The 13871-nt window shown below is 41.9% G+C and overlaps 2 long non-coding RNA genes across 2 annotated transcripts in view; one reads left to right on the top strand and one right to left on the bottom strand.

The window, feature by feature from the left end:
* The first annotated feature begins 2352 nt into the window (after positions 1 to 2352).
* The window catches only part of LOC141984064 (uncharacterized), a 58959-nt gene continuing 47440 nt past the window's right edge, over positions 2353 to 13871 (top strand). The window contains exon 1 of the long non-coding RNA XR_012638632.1: positions 2353 to 2385. This is a non-coding gene — a long non-coding RNA (uncharacterized LOC141984064). The remainder of the gene's footprint in view (positions 2386 to 13871) is intronic.
* Positions 5363 to 10177, bottom strand: LOC141984056 (uncharacterized). Its single transcript, XR_012638630.1, has 3 exons — positions 10059 to 10177; positions 6785 to 6846; positions 5363 to 5491 (listed from the first exon to the last, which is right to left on the bottom strand). It is a non-coding gene; the product is annotated as an uncharacterized LOC141984056 (long non-coding RNA).

Below are 13871 nucleotides of genomic sequence, written 5' to 3'. Positions count from 1 at the left end.
TTGTGTCAGGGCGGGACGCGAGGCTGAGGACATGAAGGGTGTGGAGCACGAGCGTGTAGAGATGTTGTTTTGGCGCAGTCTGGAACCGGACCGGCTGCAGCTCGTGCAGCCGGCTCACGGTGAAGGGGCGGGGGGGTCGGTTGGGTCCACGGGGCAGGGGCCCGATGAAAAGGTCTGGAGGGCCTGGGGTGGAGGGTGGGCAGGGCGCGCCCTCTCGCAGGACCCGGTCGAGGTAAACCCGAGCAGCGGGTGGCAAAGCAGCCCTCACCTCCTGAAGTACGCGCAGGGCAGTATGAGGTCTGGAGAGCCCCATGCGCTGAGCGAGCGTCAGGGGATCCAGCCAGTCTCTCCGGTCGTAGTCCAGGAGGTCTCCGACTTTGGTGACTTCTGCCAGGACCAACCTCTGGCGCACCGAGGGGGACTCCGCCGCCTGCACACGGAGGTAGGGGTTGTGTAGCAGGGGCTCCGCGAGGAGGTCTTCCCCCACGGAGGCCGCCACGGACCTGGTCGCTGCAAAGAGTTTCCAGGTCCGGAGGAGGTCCTGGTAGAAGACCGGCAGCCCGGAGAGATCTCGCGGAAGACCCCTCGGATGGAGATAAAGGAGCTGCCGGTCCCACTGCTCTTGGTCTTGAGAAGGGTATGGGGCCTGAACAGTGGCCCCATAGCTGGAGGCAAGACCAAAACACCTTTAATTCTGTCAGGCCTGGAACCAGGTGTGGTTAAGTAGCTTGGGGAAAATGTAGCTGGGGCTCATTATCCTCTCAGGCCCAGGTGCTATGCATAAAAGGAGGAAGAGAAAGGCAGTGGCTGGTTCCTGGGAAAGATTAGAATCAAAGGAAGAAGGGAATTGTGCTTGGACTATAAAGTGTGCTGGCTTTTTACTTTGGGGTCTATTTGCCCATAAAAGGGAAGACTTTGATTTGGATTTCTATACCTTGGAAGGAGGACAACTAGGTGCCTTATTTAGGATTGGATTCATTGTACCATTGGAGGGAGAGAGAGAGAGAGAGAGAAAGAAAGAAAGAGAGCATGTCCTGTGATAGTTTGTAAGACATTTCAGGATGTGCCTGGATGAAAAGTAGCTGTGAAAACCTAAAAGATTGCTTAGGCAAAGACCCTCACTAAAAATAAGTTAGCTGTTGCACTGCTCATACAGAATAAACAAGCACTGGTGAGTGTGTAGAATCCTACATGTGAAATACTTGTTTAACAAAGTAATACAGACTTCTAATTTTTTTTCCTTTAAAAAATTAAAACCAATCTTATCTTCAGCCTCCACTCCCTGCTTTTGGGGCAGAGGCTGGGAGTGCTGTTCTGAGGGTCCCTCTGGCTGGAGTCTTCAGAGCAGTAGCAACGGAGAGGCATTTGCTGTCCTAAAAATCTACCTCAAAAGAGACTGAAAAGCCTGAGCTTTTCCTTTGGGGTGAATTCCTCCTCTTCCTCAGCTTCCTTTCTGCCATTTTGGGGAAGATATATTCATTCATATAAATCTTCCATAATGTAAGAACTGATCTGCTTTATGGGAAACAGTGGGTCTCAGTAAATCATAGCCTGTCTCCACACTGGACAGGTACCAGCTTTCTGTTCTTACTCTGTGTGCTTTATTATAACTTCCTCAGTTGTGCTGTTTGTGCCTGTGGCACTTGGGGCACCATTGGCTGTGATGCCACAAACTGTCCTTAGAGTCTGAGAAATCCTATACACCCTACTGCCCCCCCAAAACAAAATGCGTGGCTCTCAACCTTCTTTAACCAATTTCCCCATTCTCGCAAAAATCCTGAGGTCAAGGCCAGGGCTGGATTTCCACCTTATGTGCCCTTACACACAGCAGCTTTAGCTTCCCCTCTCCCCCCACCTACAGCTGACCTTCATGTTTTCTGTAAAAAATGAAACTTTTAACCCACTTTTTAGGCACCCCTAGAATGCTGGTGCCCCTAAGCATATGCCTAATTGGAAATCCAGCCCTCGTTAAGGCAGATGTTTTCTCATATTCCTTAAGTCCCACTCCTTCTCTCCTACACACACACACCACTTCTCTGTGGAGCTAGCTCTGGGAGCCAGAGCATCTTCTGAGTGGGGAGTGTGCTAGACAGCATGGTGCTACGGGGCCACAAGTCCAGAAGGGAAGCAAGTGGCGTGGGGCTATTCAGGGTGCTGGCTGCTTCGAATGAACTATATTGTAGACAGAGGTAAATGTCTTCACTAGAGTATGTCTTCTCACTCCCAAGAGCTGCCACCTTTTCCCCCTCAGGAGGATAGCTGTTAGCGTATTTAATCTTAACTTTGCTTCTGCTATTGTATTTTATTTCCAGAGGAGCCCCTGTGACTTCCTGTTGCTGCTTTGTTTTCACAGAACCATACCGAAGTCCCTGTGGTTTACTCAAGGTACAGTAATTTTTCTCTCTATACTTCACTGAACAGTGTCAGTAGCCTCTTCTCATAACCAGGATCCAGAGCTCTCAAATCTAGTGAATTTTGCAGGATATTACACACATTAGCTGACTCAGGCTTGTGGGCTCCTAACCCCCAATGTTCTACTGCTGTCTAACAGATAACTGTGTAACCCACAAGCAAAGTGTGTGTCACATCCCCCTCTCGTGCCCAGTGCCCAGAGAAGATAAATTAATCCTTAGCTCAAGCGTAGGGGCCTGTGTTTAAGGTCTGTGACCTTGCTGATGACCCGTATTGGGATGGGGTTTATGGTTCCACAAAATAGAACTAGTTTATTTAATTCACACAGTAAGAAAATGTAATCGAAAACATGTTTTATAGTTAAATATAATCTGTAATATAGGGTGGCATGCAGAACCCCTGCAGATGTTCCACATCTCATTTGTCACACATTTCAAGTTCTTGTGTCATACTAGCAGGTTCAGCGGTTGACAGAGGAATGCTTTGCTCAGGGCAATATTTTAATTTGGCTGCAGTGGGGTGGGCTATGGTTCACGTTTGATCTGGATTGGAAGGCACTGTAATTTAATGAAGCAATCTCATGAGGTTTTGATCCTGAATAGCAAAACCCCCCGAGATACATTCATGTGAATAGGTTTTCTTTGTTCTAGCTGTTTGAGATCTCTGTCAGATGAGTTGTCACCAAATAATCAGTCCAGTCAGAACCAAAACTGTAGTGGGAAGGCTTGCATCCAGATACTGAAGGTTAAACATCCCATAAAGTTCAAAAAGGTTTGACTATATGGTCCTCATTTGGCTCCTTTCCATTTAGTACACAGGCAAAAATTATTGCACTGAATTTTTCTTTACTGTATGTTATGTTTTGCTGCTCAAACTGAAAGTTGTTTAAATGTTTTTTTTCTAAATGTGGATTATCTCTCTAAGTACCAAAAAATAATGATTAATTTTGACACTAAGAATAGAAGTCATGGGGCCCGTTACAAAGAATTTCTTCTAAAAAATAACCCTTCAAAGATTTGAACTAAGTCACTTTGACCCATAAAACGGGCTTTTCATCCAATGGGTTATGCAAGATTTGGCTTGCAGTCATGGGAATCTGCAGAGATTATTTTAGAATAAAAAGGTATTAAAAATTACAAGGGGAAAAATTGTCTATTGAGGTACAGAGTTCAAATGAAGCATGTTTCCACATTCAGATGAGTATGCATGAATGCAAACTAATAAGCAAAACAGATGTATCTATTGTGTGTTTTGCTCAATTAAAGTGAGAACAAAGAATAAGAATTTTACCTACTTGTTAGCGAGAAATCTCTCCATAAATAGGACACTTACTGTATTAAAATACCTTGCATGTGATGTTAGCATAAGGTCTTTATGAAAAGAGTAAAATTCCGGTTCTCATACGATCATGTTGATAGCCAAGGTCTTAGATTCAGTTCAGTACCATGCAGATTACTGTTTTATTTGTCTAACAGTAGCACTTAGGAGTCCTCATCAACATTACATGGGGGCCCTTTTATGCTAGGTGCTGTACATTCACATAGGAAGAGAAAATCCTTACCCTGAAGAGCTTACATCCTCAATAGATCAAACCAACAACAGGTGGGAGAAAGGAGCTATTATAGGTTTCTTTATATTATGACTTTCTTAAATATTGTAGTAACACAAACGCATTTCAAAGCACTTTGGTACACAATTTTTAACAGCCCCGTAGCCTTCATGTTATTTCTTCTCTCTGCATTCCAGGATCCAACTTTCTTATAGCTTAAGGATAAAAGGTAATACTTTGAAAAGCAACTGAGGTGCTTTTGAAAATAGGATTCAGGATCCCATGTCACTGAGATGCTTTTGAAAATTTTACACAAAATATCTAAACTGGAGTGCCTAAATTTAGGAATCCGAATCTGTATTTAGGCATGTAAATAAAAGCGTCTTGGTTTTTTAGAGTCAGAGTATTTGGAGCTCCCATTGACTTCAGTGGAATTTGCGGATGCTAAGCACCTTGGACAATCAGGCCACCTTCATGTAGGTGTCTAAATACAGATTCAGGAGCCTAAATTTAGACATACACGGTTTGAGACTTCTGGGCTGGCATATTTAACAAAATCTATAACGGGGAGTCAGAGATCTTGTATCTGAAGGTAGAGGTTGTGGTAGATAGTGTAGACACAAAATTACTTAGTTGCAGTGCAGAGAAGATTGTGAAGAACTTCAGAGGGACTCACATGAATGGACAATATGATAGATGAAGTTCAGTGTTGATAAACGTAAAATAATGCAGATTGGAAGAAAAAATTTAAACTGCTCATACATATTGCAGTGTACTAAATTGACTGTATCACCTCAACTCAGTAAAGACCGCTGGTCAATGTGCAACTGAAGTAAAACAAAAAAAAAAAACCCCACGGTGTTAGAATATGCAATGGTGTTGCCTCATGTGCAGCACTGGTCACCCCATCTCAGAAAGGACGTTGCAGAATTAAAGGGAGCTGAAAATGATTAGAGGTATGAAAAGACTCTGATATGAAGAGAGATTGAAAAGATTGGGATTGTTCACCGAAGAAAAGATGAGCAAGAGGGGGCATGATAAAAATATATAGAATAATAAATGGCCTAACGAAGGTAGAGAGTAGGTTCTGTTCTCCCTGTGTAATAAGCCAAGGGATGTTACATGAAAATAAAGTGTGATAAATTCAAAACTGAGAGAGAGATACTTTTTCAGACAACACATAATTAGACTGTGGAACATATTGCAACATGATAATGTTGAAACCAAGAATGCAGTGAGATTGAAAGAGGTATAGGACATTTATACAGATAATGACAATAGCCAGAACTGTTATAGTTCATGCTAACAAATAATTGTGGAAAGGAGAAAAAACTTCATACTTCAGGGTGGTAACCATTCTGTACTGTAGTTTAGGATGAGACCTTCATGATGTCAGATTATCCCGTGTCTGCCTACTGTAGTGTTCCTCTGAAGCACCTGATCCTGTATGGAGTCTATGCCTCATTTTGACTGTGGTGCTTTTCTCTGCGCGCTTGCCGTAAGATCAAGAGCATCAAGAACAAGTGATGGCTGCAGAGAGAGGAAACACAAGGAGGTATTAAAAAATAAATGAGTGATTTATATTTAGCATTTATCACACACACATTACATTAAAAGAACACTATTAAAATTGCAAAGCCAAGCACTCTGAAGTTAGGAAATGGCAGAATGAAGGGTGCCTGTGCAATCTTAATTTGGCTTCCTTTTGCCAATAGAGGAAAATGGGAGATGGGGGCACCCGTAGCATCGCAAGCAAACATAGATTAATGTTGAACCGACCCAAAATCTAGTGTATCAACATTTCCAAATCAACATTTTTTTAATTCTCATCCTGCAACAAATGTCAATAGTTCAACTTTTCATCCTGATTTGAGATGGAAAATAAATGTAAAAATATCTGAATTTCTCATGGGATAGAAATTTTTTGATGAGCTCTGTTCCCAAACTCTAATCCTTGGCCCACAGGGAGCAGGCTTACTCACAAGGTGTTAGCTGGGACAACAGCTGCTAAACTGTATTAAAATATTAAATGCTTTCCATGTAAGCAGTTGCTGTAATTACCACAAGGGTGTTACATGATCATGAATGGGAGGGAAGGACTCTGAGTCAGTCAAGGCATCCTTGATCCTAAGGGCATTAAGATGTGCTGCATGCTATGAGCAAGTATGAGAACCACTGTCTTGACAATCATGCTAGGCCATTATTTCATACTGAGTGAGAGGAAAAAGCCTGCCTTTGTGAGTCAAACCCCATCATTTCTAGCAGCCTCTGGCTTTGTAGGTGAATGTCTTCCATCTGGCCAAGACCGAGTACTAAACATGGGAAATCTGATGCTAGAAATGGTGGTGTTGACTCACAAAGGCATGCCATTTGGAAAACTGGCCAAAAAAACATCAGCGGAAGGAAGAAATCAGAGAGCCAAACACCTTGAGAATGAGGCATCTCAAAGACCAGGCTAAGAAATGGCTTTCATTGCAATTGTTCTCATTTCAATGGGTTCTGACTCAAGCTTTCCCCATCCCATCTGGTTTCTTCTTTCCTTCATGGTTTCTGGGTTTACAGACCATAGACTCTTAGCCCAGATCCCTAGCTGGGTAAATTAGCATTGCTCCTTTTGTCTTCAGTGGAGCTGCACCAATTTATGCCATCTCAGGATCTGGCTCTCTTGGCTTAAATGGATCATGCCGCTGAGGATCCATGGAGAAAAAAGGCTCAGTGGGGTTAGAAAAACATTTTTAAATAAGCATTCCTAATCTAATTCACCGAATGGACCCCAGACAGTTCAGCTAGGGATAGATAATAAGACAGAAAGTATCATATTACCTCTATATAAATCCATGGTATGTCCACATCTTGAATTCTGTGTGCAGATCTGGTCACCCCATCTCAAAAAAAAATGTTGGAATTGGAAAAGGTTCAGAAAAGAGCAACAGAAATGATTAGGGGTATGGAACAGCTTCAGAGATTAATAAGACTGGGACTTTTCAGCTTGGAAAAAAGATGACTTGAGGGGGAATATGATAGAGGTCAATAAAATCGTGACAGGTGTAGAGAAAGTAAATAAGGAAGCAGTGCTATTTACTCCTTCACATAACACAAGAACTAGGGGTCACCAAATGAAATTAATAGGCAGCCATTTTAAAACAAAAGGAAGTATTTCTTCACCAAACTCTTAGCCAGAGGATGCTGTAAAGTTCAAGACTATAACAGGGTTCAAAAAAGAACTAGATAAGTTCATGGAGCACAGGATCATCAATAGCTATTAGCCAGGATGGGCAGGGATGCAAAACCATGCTCTGAAGTGTCCCTAGCCTCTGTTTGCCAAAAGCTGGGGAGGATGGATCACTTGATGATTACCTGTCCTGTTCATTCCCTCTGAAGCATCTGGCATTGGCCACTGTCAGAAGACAGGATATTGGGCTAGATGACATTTGGTCTGACCCAGAATGGCTGCTCTTATGTTCTTATCAACTAGCTATGTCTGGTTAAAATATTATTAATTTCAAACCACAGACAATTATTTAAATGTATTTCTGTCCTTCCTCAATGCAATGATACCAGTTATGAGTTTTATTCTCCCTTAAGTTGTTTCAATATCAGGATGTTAAATGCAACTTTTCCCCCCTTTTGTCTATGCTACTACAGTATCTGCAAAGAACAAGCTTGTAGCTGAGCAAAGGTAAAGAGGTTGCACTCGGGTGAGAGTGTGTGATATATCTGAGCATTCCGCAAGATATGGACCATTGGGCTCTGTGTACTGTAGAAAGGAACACATACCCTGATCAGAGGAGATGATGTAGTCTCCCAGCTGATTGGCTGAGAGAAATTAGGTTATGCATGAAAGCAGACTCATTGAACACATTTATCTCCCATTTTCTTCTGTTCAGAGCATGAGTGAAAGCTAGCGGGTAAATAAGTGACTGTACCTTCTAGATTTGGAGGGCGGTGCATGACTGTGTTCCCTTCATGATCGAATACAGCCTGTAGGTCCTTGACCTCAGTTCATAGCCAGTGCACAAGCACTGTGGTGAGGGTTGGGGGGAGCGGTTGAATCTGATTCCCAGCGGGTCCAAGCAGGTATTCTTTTATTGTGTTACATTTTTATAAGTGCTAGAACAGAGGCAGGCTCAGATGGCAGAAAGCTGGGGGAAAGCATGAGGCAAGAAAGAGGGCAGCCTGAAATGCCAGAAAGGTTTAGGGTTGACCAAATTAATTTGGCTGCATTGGTTCTCTCCATGGTTAGCATAGGGCAAGTATTCCCTTTGATGAACTCAGAGCACTTCACAAAGATTAGTGTATTAGCTACGGAGAGGTTACGTTTTTTGCCAAAAGTTTCAAAGTCAACTAGTCAGTGGCAGTGTGGGGGAACAGAACACAGGAATCCTAGCCATGGAGTGGGACTCAAGAGACCTGAGTTCTCCTTCCTGGCTCACCACTGGCCTGCTGGGTGACCTTAGGCAAGTCATTTCACCTCTCTAGACCTCAGTTTTCCCATCTGTAAAATGGGGAGAATGATACTGACCACCTTTGTAAAGCACTTTGAGGTCTATTGATGAAAAGTGTTATATAAGAGCTAAGGGGTATTATTCCCTCGCGGGGGTTCTTCCGCTAACTCTGTCTTTAATTAAGAGAGGCATGTAGAGCTGGGAAGAAGACTCTTAGTTACCATACTCCTTACACTCACTTTTATTCCTTACACTAATTGGGCCAAATTCTGCCAGAGATTCTCATGTGCAACGCCACTGACTGTGATAGGCTTGTACTGACTGTAAATCATGGAGGAGTTTGGCCCGTAGGGTGCAAACTCCCCCGTGACCCAGTCAAATAGGAGGTAACCTTTTCTTTCTCACGATCAAAATTAAGTGGACTGAAGCCCTTGCAGACTGAAGAGAAACATCAGCTGCTGCTCTCAGACAGAGAGCAAGTGCCAGCAATTCCCTGGCATGTTCTGTGATTTGGGGGTGGGGGGGAAACGGGACCTTTTTTGAAACAGCCAAAAATGCGGTTTCATTTTGGCTTTTTGACTCTCCACCTCCAATTCCCATAAGTCTGGCAGTTTTTACAGCAGGTTTTTATCTCTGATATTGGGGGAAGTAGAAATGGTTGGAAAGTCGCTTTTTAAAGGATGTACTGTTATGATTTTATTTAATTGCTTATATTTTGTGTTAATCTTTCTGGCTGTTAGAGATAAGGCTGCAATTTAACATCTTCCTGCAATTGTCCTTCCTCGCAAGCTTTCAGCTGCTGAGCAAGCTGTTTTATCAGACCATTACCAATGTTGTGTTCCCAAGGAATTTCCCACTTCCAGCCAGGTTGTACAATCTCTCCTAAAAATGTTCTGGGGGTGGGCAGAGGAGGTGGAGGCTAAGGGCTGGAATCAAGAAATATTATTTTGCATGATGCATCTTAAATTTCACCCTGATCCTCCCCCTTCCCCCAATCTTGTTGCCTCCTTAAAAAAACACGGTGTTACTCATACATCATAATTGCCTGCCCCTCCACCTCTACAATAACCCTCTTCCTTTGTAAACCACAATAGGGAATGTCTCTTACTTCTTAAGTTCCCCCCCCCGCCCCCAGTTAGATTACCATGGATAGTGTAATTCCCTTCATCCATGTGGTTTACAGTAACTATCCGCTTACAATAAGTTAATTAACTGCAGAGCATCTGCCAGCTGATGGCTGCAAACTAGAATGGCTTAACCAGTTGGAGAGGTCTTCCACTCTGAGTCTGGACTCGCTGGACCAAATTCAGACATGGTGTAAAGCAGGTGCAGGTCAATGAAAGTCAGCGTTGCATCACTCTCTGATGCCTGCCTGAATTTAGCCAGGTGTATGTGCGCCTGACATATTACTATAGCTGGACTGGGACCTTGGTAGTCCATAAAAAGCAGGCATGCTAGCTGAGCCAAAAGCATGCTTCTCCTTGGTTAAACCACTAGTAACCTTGCTATGAGCTATGTGAGCCCTGGAAGTCTGGATGTAATAGGAACAGGGCAGGATTTCTTATTGGCAAGGCTCCACTTAAGCTAGTCATAATGGCCCGACCATTTCGTTCTCTCCTCCCACTTAAAAAGAAGAAAAAAAAAGGACTCACTGCCTCCTTTTTCCTCTTCCCTTTCTTCTGCTTAATCTCACTTTCCATCCGTTCCCACGGGAGGCTATTCCATGCTCTGCTGAAGAGAACTTTTCTGTTCCTGCTCCCACGACGGAGTAAGACAGGGAGGCAAGAATACTGCCGCCTCAGGAACGGGAAAGGCGCTGCAGCCTCTGCCACTTGCTAGGGCAGAGGCAGGTCTGCACCAGGACTCGTAAGCTATTTGAGGAAACCTTTTCCTAGAGATTTGTAAAAGAAAGACTTTCACTTATTAAATCACAGGGGGGCACTGGGGCTGTGGAAATTGCAGTAGCAATATGGAAAATGGGAGTGTGGTTCATAACGGAGTGTTTAAAGGAGCAGATGTGATCCTAGAAGAATGAGATTCTGGAATATCATGTGGGGACAATAAGCTTGAGGCATCCAGATTGCAGCTATCAGGGTATTTGTTCCCCAGGCCTTGGGGGAGAAAAATATTGATCCCAGGGAGAATGGAGATGGAGGTGTAGATCCCCCCACCCCCTCCTCCCACATCCATCCTTTTGTTTAATTTATTTTTAACCGAACAGAAACTTGGAGGAAAGAGACTTCAGTGTTGAAAAACTTGTCTTTGTTTCTGACAAGTTATGCTGGATCAGAGAAGTCTAAATCCTGATAGGAGAAAGACACACAGATCTAATTATCATCTCATGAGAAAATCGACAGTTAAAACTATCCAAGTTTACAAAGGAATCAAAAATAAAGTGTCCACAGAGCAGGATGAGTAGAGGCACAGACAGCAAAGAGACAAAGTAGTCAATAGACTTTCCCTAACAGGTAACTTTTATTGAGAGAATCTTTGGGACAGAGTTTGCATTTTCTTTCAAATCACAAACATTTGCTTTTAAAAAGTCTTCATGTGTTTTTCATTGGAAACTTGACCATGTTGGGGTGGAGTAGCTGGGAATTGTAAATGGTCTTTCATCTTCACAGTTCTTTTTTAATCTCAAGATAATTAATGACCGATTAATTTGAAGTATAGGCTAGTCTGGACACTCTCTAAGGACTTGTTAACATATGGAGCTATTTAGGAATAGCTGTTGAGGAACAGATATTCCTGAATAATTCCATATGTGAACACTCTTATTCTGGAATGTGAGTGCCTTGCTCTTGTTTAGTTCATTGGTTCAAGTAAAACAGGATGAGGCACTCATATTCCAGCATAAAAGTATATAATATATAAAAGCATATAATATATAAATATATTATTATTTAAATATATGAATTATTATAATTATTGTTATTAATATTAAGCATATTTTTTATTTTTATTATTTAATAATTTGTAATTATTATAATAATTATTATATAAATATATTATTATATTATAATATTTTATATATTATATAAAAGTATATAATATATAAAAGCATATAATAACATTTAACATTCCTGTGGTGGGAAGAACACCTCAACAGCCCAACACTGTGGCATTTAATTTCAGAAAGGGGAACTATGCAAAAATGAAGAGGTTAGTCAAACAGAAATTAAAAGGTACAGAGACTAGAGTGAAATCCCTGCAAGCTGTATGGACGCTTTTCAAAGACACCATAATAGAGGCTCAACTTAAATGTATACCCCAAATCAAAAAACACAGTAAAAGAACTAAAAAAAGAGCCACCGTGGCTTAACAACCATGTAAAAGGAGCAGTAAGAGATAAAAAGGCATCTTTTAAAAAGTTGAAGTCAAATCCTACTGAGGTAAATAGAAAGGAGCATAAACACTGCCAAATTAAATGTAAAAATGTAATAGGAAAAGCCAAAAAGGAGTTTGAAGAACAGCTAGCCAAAAACTCAAAAGGTAATAACAAAATGTTTTTTAAGTACATCAGAAGCAGGAAGCCTGCTAAACAACCAGTGGGGCCCCTGGACGATCGAGATACAAAAGGAGCACTTAAAGATGATAAAGTCATCGCAGAGAAACTAAATGAATTCTTTGCTTCAGTCTTCACTGCTGAGGATGTTAGGGAGATTCCCAAACCTGAGCCGTCTTTTGTAGGTGACAAATTTGAGGAATTGTCACAGATTGAAGTGTCACTAGAGGAGGTTTTGGAATTAATTGAGAAACTTAACAGTAACAAGTCACCGGGACCAGATGGCATTCACCCAAGAGTTCTGAAAGAACTCAAATGTGAAATTGCGGGGGAGGGATAGCTCAGTGGTTTGAGCATTGGCCTGCTAAACCCAGGGTTGTGAGGTCAATCCTTGAGGGGGCCATTTCGGGATCTGGGCCAAAATTGGGGATTGGTCCTGCTTTGAGCAGGGGGTTGGACTAGATGACCTCCTGAGGTCCCTTCCAACCCTGATATTCTATGATTCTATGATTCTATTAACTATGGTTTGTAACCTGTCCTTTAAATCAGCTTCTGTACCCAATGACTGGAAGATAACTAATGTAATGCCAATATCTAAAAAGGGCTCTAGAGGTGATCCCGGCAATTACAGACCAGTAAGTCTAACATCCGTACCAGGCAAACTAGTTGAAACAATAGTAAAGAATAAAATTGTCAGACACATAAAAGAACATAAATTGTTGGGCAAAAGTCAACATGGTTTCTGTAAAGGGAAATCATGCCTTATTAATCTATTAGAGTTCTCTGAAGGGGTCAACAAACACGTGGACAAGGGGGATCCAGTGGACATAGCGTACTTAGATTTCCAGAAAGCCGTTGGCAAGGTCCCTCACCAAAGGCTCTAACATAAATTAAGTTGTCATGGGATAAGAGGGAAGATCCTTTCATGGACTGAGAACTGGTTAAAAGACAGGGAACAAAGGGTAGGAATAAATGGTAAATTTTCAGAATGGAGAGGGGTAACTAGTGGTGTTCCCCAAGGGTCAGTCCTAGGACCAATCCTATTCAACTTATTCATAAATGATCTGGAGAAAGGGGTAAACAGTGAGGTGGAAAAATTTGCAGATGATACTAAACTGCTCAAGATAGTTAAGACCAAAGCAGACTGTGAAGAACTTCAAAAAGATCTCACAAAACTAAGTGACTGGGCAACAAAATGGCAAATGAAATTTAATGTGGATAAATGTAAAGTAATGCACATTGGAAAAAATAACCCCAACTATACACACAATATGATGGGGGCTAATTTAGCTACAACTAATCAGGAGAAAGATCTTGGAGTCGTTGTGGATAATTCTCTGAAGACATCCACGCAGTGTGCAGCGGCAATCGAAAAAGAAAACGGGATGTTAGGAATCATTAAAAAAGGATAGAGAATAAGACTAATATCTTATTGCCCTTATATAAATCCATGGTATGCCCACATCTTGAATATTGCGTACAGATGTGGTCTCCTCATCTCAAAAAAGATATACTGGCATTAGAAAAGGTTCAGAAAACGGCAACTAAAATGATTAAGGGTTTGGAACGGGTCCCATATGAGGAGAGATTAAAGAGGCTAGGACTTTTCAGCTTGGAAAAGAGGAGACTAAGGGGGGATATGATAGAGGCATATAAAATCATGAGTGGCGTGGAGAAAGTGAATAAGGAAAAGTTATTTACTTGTTCCCATAATATAAGAACTAAGGGCCACCAAATGAAATTAATGGGCAGCAGGTTTAAAACAAATAAAAGGAAGTTCTTCTTCACACAGCGTACAGTCAACCTGTGGAACTCCTTGCCTGAGGAGGTTGTGAAGTCTAGGACTATAACAGGGTTTAAAAGAGAAGTGGATACATTCATGGAGGTTAAGTCCATTAATGGCTATTAGCCAGTATGGGTAAGGAATGTTGTCCGTAGCCTCTGTTTGTCAGAGGGTGGA

Source organism: Natator depressus, chromosome 1, assembly GCF_965152275.1.
Source record: "Natator depressus isolate rNatDep1 chromosome 1, rNatDep2.hap1, whole genome shotgun sequence".
NCBI classification, from domain to species: Eukaryota; Metazoa; Chordata; order Testudines; family Cheloniidae; genus Natator; species Natator depressus.
The sequence above is the reverse complement of the archived record's forward strand: the minus strand, read 5'-3'. Positions and strand labels throughout refer to the sequence as shown.